Source organism: Castor canadensis, chromosome 7, assembly GCF_047511655.1.
Source record: "Castor canadensis chromosome 7, mCasCan1.hap1v2, whole genome shotgun sequence".
Lineage (NCBI taxonomy): Eukaryota > Metazoa > Chordata > Mammalia > Rodentia > Castoridae > Castor > Castor canadensis.
The window spans coordinates 142,839,673-142,849,113 of record NC_133392.1 but is presented as its reverse complement, the minus strand read 5'-3'; the positions used below and the strand labels follow the sequence as shown (position 1 = coordinate 142,849,113).

At 51.5% G+C, this 9,441-nt stretch overlaps 1 non-coding gene across 1 annotated transcript; it reads right to left on the bottom strand.

Moving 5' to 3' along the window:
* Window positions 1–514: 514 nt before the first annotated feature.
* Trnaa-agc (transfer RNA alanine (anticodon AGC)) lies at window positions 515–587 on the bottom strand. Its single transcript has one exon. It is a non-coding gene; the product is annotated as a tRNA-Ala (tRNA).
* Window positions 588–9,441: the final 8,854 nt, after the last annotated feature.

Genomic DNA, 9,441 nt, shown 5'->3' with positions numbered 1-9,441 from the left:
GGTACTGGGGTTTGAACTCAGGCCTCAAATTTGCTAGGCAGGTGCTCTACCAACTTGATCCACGTCCCCAGTGCATAATCCTTTTTTTGTTTTTTTAACACCAGCACAGGATTTATTGTGAAGAAGTGATCCTGTGGAAGGGGTCACCAGCAAGAGCACTTGAGCCCCCCATACTCATTGTTTAATGTCTCATTTCCCTTAGTATACTGTAGCTCTGCGAGCTCAATGCTTATAACTATCTTTTTTTTTTTTTTGAAAGATGCATGCAGAAAAGTATACAGGTGCATACCTCAGTGAATTTACACAAACTGTGTAATATAAAGGTACCCACACCAATGCACAGAACATTCCTAATACCCAGAAGCCCCTTCTTTCCCCTCCCAACTATGACCACCTGTTTTTAATCCTCATTTCTTAGTGCCCAGCACAGAGCCTGGAATTAGTAGACTCACAAATCTTTGTTGAATGATTGAATAAGTTGAACACTTAAATTCTTTACTTTGCTAATTTTTTTTGGTGATACTGGGATTTGAACTCAGGGCCTCATGCTTGCTAGGCAGGTGCTCTACCACCTGAGCCACTCCACCAGCCATGGGTGCTTAATTCTTCAAAGAACTAGACACAGAATCCTATCTCAGTTCTAGCCCCAGCCCTGTGTGACTTTGAACAGGTCTGTCTGCTTTCTGGGTCAGTTTGCTTGTCTATGAGATGGAAGTAGATGAAGACTGAACTAATAGTCTCCTCCTCGGGGCTTCTCCATATGCAGCATTTGGGGCACAATTAACCCCTGGGGTGCTGGCAATATGTTGTCAGGAGCCATTTTGGTTTCTTGCCTGAAAATGAGGTTCAAGGAGGATCAGAAACTTGATCCATGTATCAGAACCTGGGCCTGAGACTCAGATGACCTGGGTTTGAGTCCTAGCTTGGCCTCTGGGTGATCATGGGCAATTCCCTTCCCTTTCTTGGGCTTTCTGGGTTTCTTCACCTAGCGTGTGAGGATCACTGAAGAATGGGCATGGCTCCAGATTGCTAAGCACTAAGGTTGGGTTCCTGAGCAAGCACTGGGATCTGGCTCTAGGCTCCACCCTGCCAGGCACTGTGAGGGAGAGGGAGGCACATGGTGTGATACAACCCTGGGGAAGGGAACTCGCAGTCTGGCCAGGGGACCCAATGTTCAGCCAGAAACCAAATGGAAAATGGGCTGATGGTCCAAGTGATTCTCTCTGTGTGGGGTTGAAAGGAGAGGGGCTGGAATGCTCCGAGTGGGGGCCTAGGAGACCCAGGGTTGGGGTGGGGGGAGACAGAGATGGCTTCCTGGGGGAGAAGCCTTTGGAAATTGGCAGGGCAGCCAAGGGGCGCTTCCTAGAGATGGGAGGAGGCAGGAAGAAGGAAATTGGGTCCAGGTGACCACAGAGCAGCAGCTTGGCGTGCAATAGGGAGAGGTGGGGCTGGTGGGGAGTTTGGGCAGCCGCCCCACAGCTGTGCCTTGGAGGGGAGGGGGGGGTGGACCTGGCCTAAGCCCTGGGAAAGCGCCATATTCTCAGGCCACAGGCTTGGAAGGAGGGCACTGTTGCAAGCGGAGGAGGAAGGGGCTCTCTCTGAACAGCCCCCAGGGGCTGAGGCGAGGAGCAGGGTCAGGCCCCAGTCCTCCAGATGCCTTCAACTTGGATCACATTTCTGCCTCTTTCTGGCTTTACTACCAGGGGCCACCCAGGGCATCTCTATGTCCCACTCCTCAGGCAGATGACTGGGGCCAGTCCAAGGAACAGAGTCTAACTATGGAAATGGTAATATGCAGCGGAGCTAGGGTTAAAAGCTTCATTGCCAGGGTTCAACTCCCAGCTCTGCCACTTAGAAGATATGAGAACTTAGACAAATTCCCTTTTGTTTTTGATTTTTTGTGTTTTTGAGCCAGGGTCTTACTATATAGCCCAGGCTGGTTTCAATTCACGCTCTTCCTGCCTCAGCCTCCAGATTACTGGGATCATAGACATGCACCACCATGCCTAGGAGGCAAGTCTCTTAACCTTGCCCTGTCTCAGTTTCCTCATCTGAAAATGGGATAGTAGTATTACTGACATAGGGTTTTCTAATATAATGTATAATAGATGTTTGATGTTCAGATATAAACATTGCCACCTCAGAGGCAATAAAGTGAACAGGCTTTGGAATCACTCTAGTTTTGAGCCTCAGTTTCTTTTTTTCTTTCTCTTTTAATTTTTTTGGTGGTACTAGGGTTCAAACTCAGGGCCTTCTGTTTACCAGGTCTGCCACTTGAACCACAGGCCCAAGGCCTTTTTTGCTGTAGATATTTTCAAGTAGGGTCTTATATTTGTGCCCTGGCTGGCCGGGATGGCAGTGCTGTTTATGCTTCCTTCCTGTGTAGCTGGGATGATAGGGGCATGTCACCTCGCCCAGCTTTTATTGATTAAGATGGGGTCTTGTGAACTCTTTTGCCCAGATTGGCCTCAAATGTCAATCCTCCTGATCTCTACTTCCCAAGTAGCTAGAATTATAGGTATAAGCCACTTCATCCACTCAAGCCTCAGTTTATTTCTAAAAGGGAGCTAATAATTCCTGCCTTTTAGAGCAGTTGTGATTAATGAAGACGAGCTGTTCCCTACTAAGAGTACACTGGCGGCCCTCTCCCACCCCCTCCCTACGCCAGTGCTCTGTTCACCCACCCCTGGAGAACAGCTGCCCTTGGTCACTCCTCAGGCCCAGGAATCTACCCTGGCAGTGTGGTTTGGACTATGCAAGGGTTCACCCAGATCCTGGAAACTAGCTCAGGAATTCCAGGGTCCTGGCACTCAGAACTGGTCTACAAGTGGGTACCGTGGGTTGGAGCGCAACATGTCCTCTTGGCCTCTGTGCCTCTTCACTCTGTGGGGAGGGACCGGTGGAATAGGGCTGGAGTGGCCCTCTGAAATGCTGAGGCCCCTGCCTCCCTGGTTGCCTGGACCTAAGAGTTATACTAATTAGTAAGTGACAAAGCCTGTTCCAGCACGTAGTTGACACTTGGGAATAGTAAAAAATGATTTTGTCATTCATTATCTTCACAGCAACCCCAAGAGGCAGGTGCTTTTAAGTTCATTTTGAAGATGGAGAAACTGAGACTCAGAGAGGTAAAGCCACTTACTTGGGGTCACACAGCTATATCTAAAAAGGCAGAACTGAGATTCAAAAAGGAATTGACTGATCCCAAGGGGGCTGCTAGCCAAAGGTAGAAATCCCAAGGTTGCCAGTGGATTTTTTTGAAGGCTGAGCCAGGAGACAGACACTGCACTGGACATGGGATCTGTCCCAGGTTGATGACCAGACACACTCAGGAATGGGTGGCGATTTACCCTGTCTGTAACCTGTCTATGAGCCCTTCTCCCAGCCTTCTCCTAGCATTCTAGTTAAAGTTATTTACTTATTCATTCTGAACACTTGCACTCCATCCTGTGGTGGAGTCATGTGTTGGGCCCTGGGGACCCTGAATGAATCAGCCTTAGACTCTGCCCTGCAAGTGCTGCTAGTCTGATGGGGGAGGCAGGTACACAGCCAGAAAAACTGCACAGGTACACAGTGCAGTGTGGAACAGTGACTAAGGACATGAGCTGTGGCAACAGACAGCCTGAATTCAAGTCCTAACTCTGTCACTTTCTACCTTTGCAAACTGGGCCAGTCACTTAGCCTTTCTTTTTCTTTTCCTTTTTCTTTTTGCAGTACTGGGGTTTGAACTCAGGGCCTACACTTTGAGCCACTCCACCAGTCTTTTTTCGATGGGTTTTTTCAAGATAGGGTCAAGAGAACTATTTGCCCGGGTCTGGCTTTGAACTGTGATCCTCCTGATCTCTGCCTCCTGAGTAGATATGATTACAGGTGTGAGCCACCAGTGCCTCACTTAACCTTTCTGAGTGTGTTTTACCTGAGTGAAATGGGGATGGAAAGAGTCTTATAAAGTAGCCCTGAGGATGAAATAAGATCCTGAATGCCAGGTGCCAGTGGCTCACACCTGTAATCCCAGCTACTCAGGAGGCAGAGATCAGGAGGATCGTGGTTCCAAGCCAGCCCAGGAAAATAGTTTGTGAGACCCTATCTTGAAAAAACACATCACAAAAAAGGGCTGGTGGAGTGGCTCAAGGGGTAGGCCTTGAGTTCAAGCCCCAGTACCGAAAAAAAAAAAAAGTCCTGAACATGAAATGCCTATATAAAGTCTATCACAAAGCAGTCAATGAACATTAGCTACCTGTAATTCAGTGTAAGGGGGCATAGAGGAGAAACTTACTTTTGTTGAGGAAGAGGGGTCAGGAGGGCTTCCTGGAGGAGGAAACATCCAGGTTGGGTTTTTAAGGATAAAGTGGGGGAGGGCATTGCAAGAAGAACTGTATAACCTGGCCAAAGGCCCAGAGACGTGGAAGGATATGACCTGTTTGGGTGTGGCAGAACAGAGTTGGCTGGGAGGCTGGAAGGCAGTTTCAAGGGCCTCCAGTGTCTCACTGCTGAGCTTGGATTTTGAAGGACTGAGGAGACAGAGCAGAATTGTGCCTGTTTTAGACAAATGATTCTAACTGCAGTGTGGAGAGTAAGCCGGAAGGGAAGAGGCTGGATGTTGAGGAGCAGATCGGAGCGTTCTCCCCAGGGGTTCAAGTCCCCCCCGTGGCTCCCCACCAGCCTCCAGATCCGGCTCTGACCTCTTACTTCCTGCCTTCCCACACGTGTGCTCTTCCCCCTCCCTTTGCCTGGCTAACTCCTTGTCCTTCAGGTCTCAGTTGAGTCGTACTTCCTTCTGTACGCTGCTAGACGCCCCCCACGCGCATCCCTTAGGTCCTCCACTCCTCTGCGCCTGCGACCTGCCGCCTCCCCGACGGCGCTGGCGGAGGGCCGGGACTGTGCGCCCGCTCACGGCCATATCTACAAGGCCTTGTGGCGCAGTGCCCGGCACACAGGGTGCCCAATCTATGATGGGAGGAAAGAGCAGATGGGATAGACAGGACCGGGCAGTGAGGGGAGAAGAAAGAGTGGCCGATGACTCAGAGGGTTTTTCTCACTCAGATAAGCCCTATGCCTTTAACCAAGATGGGAAACACGGAGGAGGGGGGCTGGAAGCAGAGGAGGAGGAGCAGGATAGGACAGGGCAGAGGGGCAGGAGGCTGAGGCCCTGGCACAGTTCCCAGGAATGTTCCTTCCCCTCTGTCTGCCCACGGGTGAATCCTCATCAATGTCCCTGACTCTAAAAATGCAGCCTCCTCAGCAAAGCCACCTTGACCACTCTGAATATTCTGCCTCCCTATAGGTGTTTCTTTACCAAGGCTCTTGTTCCATTTCCTTCCCAGCCTCAGCATGATTGCAATCCTGTTTCTTTGCTTTGCTTTTGGCGGTACTGGGACTTGAACTCAGGGTCTTCACCTTGAGCCAGTCTACCAGCCCTTTTTTGTGATGGGTTTTTTTTTTTTTTTTTTGAGATAGAATCTGGCGAACTGTTTGCCCATGTTGGCTTTGAACCTCCATCTTCCCGATCTCTGCCTCCTGAGTAGCTAGGATTACAGGTGTGAGCCACTGGCACCCACTTCTTCTCCACAGTACTGGGGTTTGAACTCAGGTCCTTGTGTTTGCTAGGCACTATACCATTTGAGTCTTTTTTGCTTTGTAGTTATTTTTTCAGTTAAGGTCTCTCTCCCTAATGTTTTTTCCTCCAGGTCTGACCTCAGACCAGGATCCTCTTACCTGTGCCTGCCAAGTGGCTGTGATGATAGGCATGGCTACTGTTGGTTCAGATGAGATCTTTTGAACTTTTTGCCCAGGCTGGCTTCAAACCCCAATCATCCTGATTAGCCTCTTGAATAGCTAGGATTACAGACTTGTGCCTCAACACCTGGGTTTTTGTTTTTTTTGTTGTTTTTTTTTTGAGATAGGGTCTTACTATGTAGCCCAGGCTGGCCTTGAATTTGCAATCCTCCTGCTTCAGCCTCCCAAGTGCTGGGATTACAGGTGTGTGCCCAGCAGTTGTTTCTCTTGATTTATATTTTGTATACAGGGTGTCTTCCTTACTAGTTTGGTGGTTCCATGAGGGAAGGAATTTGTGTGTGTGTGTGTGTGTGTGTGTGTGTGTGTGTGTGTGTGTGTGTGTGTATGTGTGTGAGATGGGATTGAACCCAGGACCTCACATATACCAGGCAAGGGCTGTACTACTGAGTTACGACCCCAGCCCAAAGGCAGGAATCTTGCTTGTTTTATTGACCATGGACACCTGGCAGGCTCTTAATACATAGTAGATACTCAAAACAGATTTGTTGATTGAATGAGTGAATGTCTGGATGCAGGATAAGAAACTGAACTAATCTTAGCCTTCAGGCTACTAGGAGCCATAGAACATTCTTAAGGAAGGCAGTGTCAAGATTCAGCTCCTGTTTTAGAAAGCTCACCCTGATGGCTGTGTGGAAGATGGATTATGGATTGGGGAGGGAAGGCAGGCAACAAGAGGAGGGGGAGTTGAGGAGCCACTGGGGGAGACAAAGATGCAGCACCTGGGGCTGGGCCTGGATGGCCCCCTGCCTGTGAGGGCCCTGAGCCCCTCCCAATCTTTCCTCCAGCCCTCCCCAGGCCTGTTGTCTCCAGCCCAGCGGCAGGCGGTGGGAAGAGCAGGGCTGGCAAAGCTGACACTCACTAATCACGGCCCTCACCCCGGAGCCGGAGCCGGAGCCGCACTGACTGTCTGGTCTCCATGGAGACACGGCAACCTCCGGCCACTTGTTAATGGCAGCTCAACAAGGCTGTGGCAACAGGGACGGTCCTGACCAGCGTGCCCAGCTCCACACCACCCGTCCCAGCCTGGGCCTCTGCAGAAGACCTTGGGGGTGCCTGAGTTGGGGGACAGGACAGAGGTCTGGTGGCTGGGAGGCTTCTCATCCTTCTGCAGCCCCGCCTCTCTTGGCACTGCCAAGCAGCAAGGGCAGAGACAGCCTCTGCCCAAGCTGACTCCTCCGCAGGGCTGCTGGGAAGCTGAGCTCATGCAGGTCACCCAGGCGAGGCCAAAGGGCTGGCTGGAGATGGTGAGGAGTCCAGAGGGGACCTGTCTGCATCCCACACATGAGCAGAATGGAGGGGGATGTGCTTCGCCTGCCCTGGCAACCCTCTGCTCTGCTAGCCCGAGGCAGGGGCCCAATTGGGAACCATCTGTCCAGAACCTCTTCCCAGAGCACTGTCACTGCATCTGAAATGCCACCATTAGCAATTTGCTCCTTCGGGAGGCAGCGTGGCATAGCACACAAAACACTGGCCTTGCAGTCAGGCAGGCTTGGGTGCAAGGCCTTGCTCTGGCTGAGCGTTGATTTCCCCATCTGTGAGCTGGGGATAATAATTGTCCCTACATGTTCACATGCACGTGCAGATACACACACCAGCATGCTAACACTGAGTTGCTCTAGAAGTCTGATCTCAAACCTGTGCTACCTCCTCCCAAAGACCTTTCTTTACCCCCATGGACCATCTGGGTTCCTCCTCCACAGTCCCAGGATGTCTCCCAGATGGCCGCCACCCTCCTGTAACTGTCCCACATTTGTCCTCCCCACAGACTGGGGCGTGTAACTGGGCGGGTGCATTGAGCAGTGAGAATAAACAAAGAAGGTGGGTAGGGGGTGCCTCCCTAGGCCTTTTGTCTTTTCCTTAGCACCTGTTAAGCCCCTGAGCAGTGGCCCATGGCCTCTCTCCTCTTCTTTCCTTAATACCTTCATGGTCCATCTGTCTGTCCATCATTCCTCTGGCAAATACTCCTAAGCCCTCCCTTATGTGGGGCCTCAGAGGAGGCAGATGCCACCTCAGCCTATAGGTGACACAGGTGCCAGATTCCCACACTCCAGACATCTGAGCACACCATGGCTGGTCAGGGTACAGCTGTTTCCCCTTACTGGATTTTTCCTTAGTCACTCCTCGGGCAACACTCCAAGCTGCAAGAGCCCTTGGAAATCATCTAGTCCAGCCCAGGATGGCTACACAGATGAAGAAACTGAGGCCCAGGGCAGCCCAAGATCATAGGAGTGGCTCTGGTTTTGAGCTGACAGTGTACCAGTTTAGGAGGCAGCTTTTGGCTCTCTTGGCCCTGCTGACTGCTGTTTCCCAGTGGCAGAGGGAATGCTGGTGGGAGGCCTGTCTGGCCTTTGCACCCTGACTCCTCCGCAGGGGCAGAACCAGGTGGCTCTAGTGGGGTCCAGGACAGGGGGTGTGGTGAGGTGTTGACTCGGAGGGGACAGTTGGGGCATGGGATGGCTGGAAGATGTAGGAAGCAGAGTTGATTTTAGAAACTAAATCAGAAGTCCTTGGGTTGGTGGAGTGGCTCAAGCAGTAGTGTGCCTGCCTAGCAAGCATGAGGTTCTGAGTTCAAACCCCAGTACCACAAAAAAAAAAAAAAATCAGAAGTCCTAAGCTCCTGTCCCAGCTCAGTCACTCACTTGCTGGGTAACTGTGGATGGATCACTTGGTCTCTCTGAGCCTTACTGTTCTTATCTATAAAATGGTGCTACCTTTATAGAAAGAAAACATTTTGTCAGGGGAGGTGGCTATACAAAGGGGAGGAATTTTATTTGGGAGCTGAAAGAAGGGAAGAGACTAGTTGAAAGTCACAAAGTGAGCCTATGTCTCCCTCCTGTGAGTTCCCTGAGCTGAATTGGATGAAAGAATTTGGAGCTGGAAGTGTCCAGTCCAGACTGTTCATTTGCTGATGGAGGAAATAGGACCAGAGATGGGGAACAAGGTGGTCAAGGTCACCCAGTGACTGTGGAGCCAGTGTGGGCCCAGAGCCCAGGTTGTGCACAAAGTCCCCCTGCCCAGCTGCCTTCCTTGCTCATCCAGCCCCTTGGTTTTTTCTCCCCCAGTGAGTGGGCGCAGAATGGGCCCAGCTTCCTTCCTGCCGCCCTGCCCGCCGTCTGCCACGTTGGCAGCCGCCTGCAGCCTTCTCACCCCTGCTGCTGCTGCTGCTGATGCAGCATCAGCAGAGATCAACCCACCGAGAGTTTGCCCAGAGCAGCCAGGGCTGCTGGAGCCGGGGCTGGGCTGGCTGACTCTGCCAGACAGGAGGGAGAGCCAGCCCTCAGCCTTCCCAGCCCTTCCCCATTCTCACCAGCCAAAGGAGGGAGATGGGAGGCTGGGGTTGGGGGCCAAGGAGCTGCGGTGTCTCATGATGAGGTTTAGACTGCTAGGTCTGTCCCCAACAGGAGCGTGCATATATGTGTGTGCCTGGAAGAGCAGGCTGGGGGCGATCTGTGAGTCTGTGTTTCAGTGTGCACAGGTGCGGCTGCATGTATGTGTTTGTACCAACACAGAGAGCCACTGTGTGTTTGTGTAAACACAGGGAAAGCTGTGTGTGTCCTAGGTTTGAACACAGGCCATGGACAGAGAAATGCTGTGTCCAGCAGCGTGTGCACACAGAAATTGACATGTACCACACCAGTGTGAAGGAAT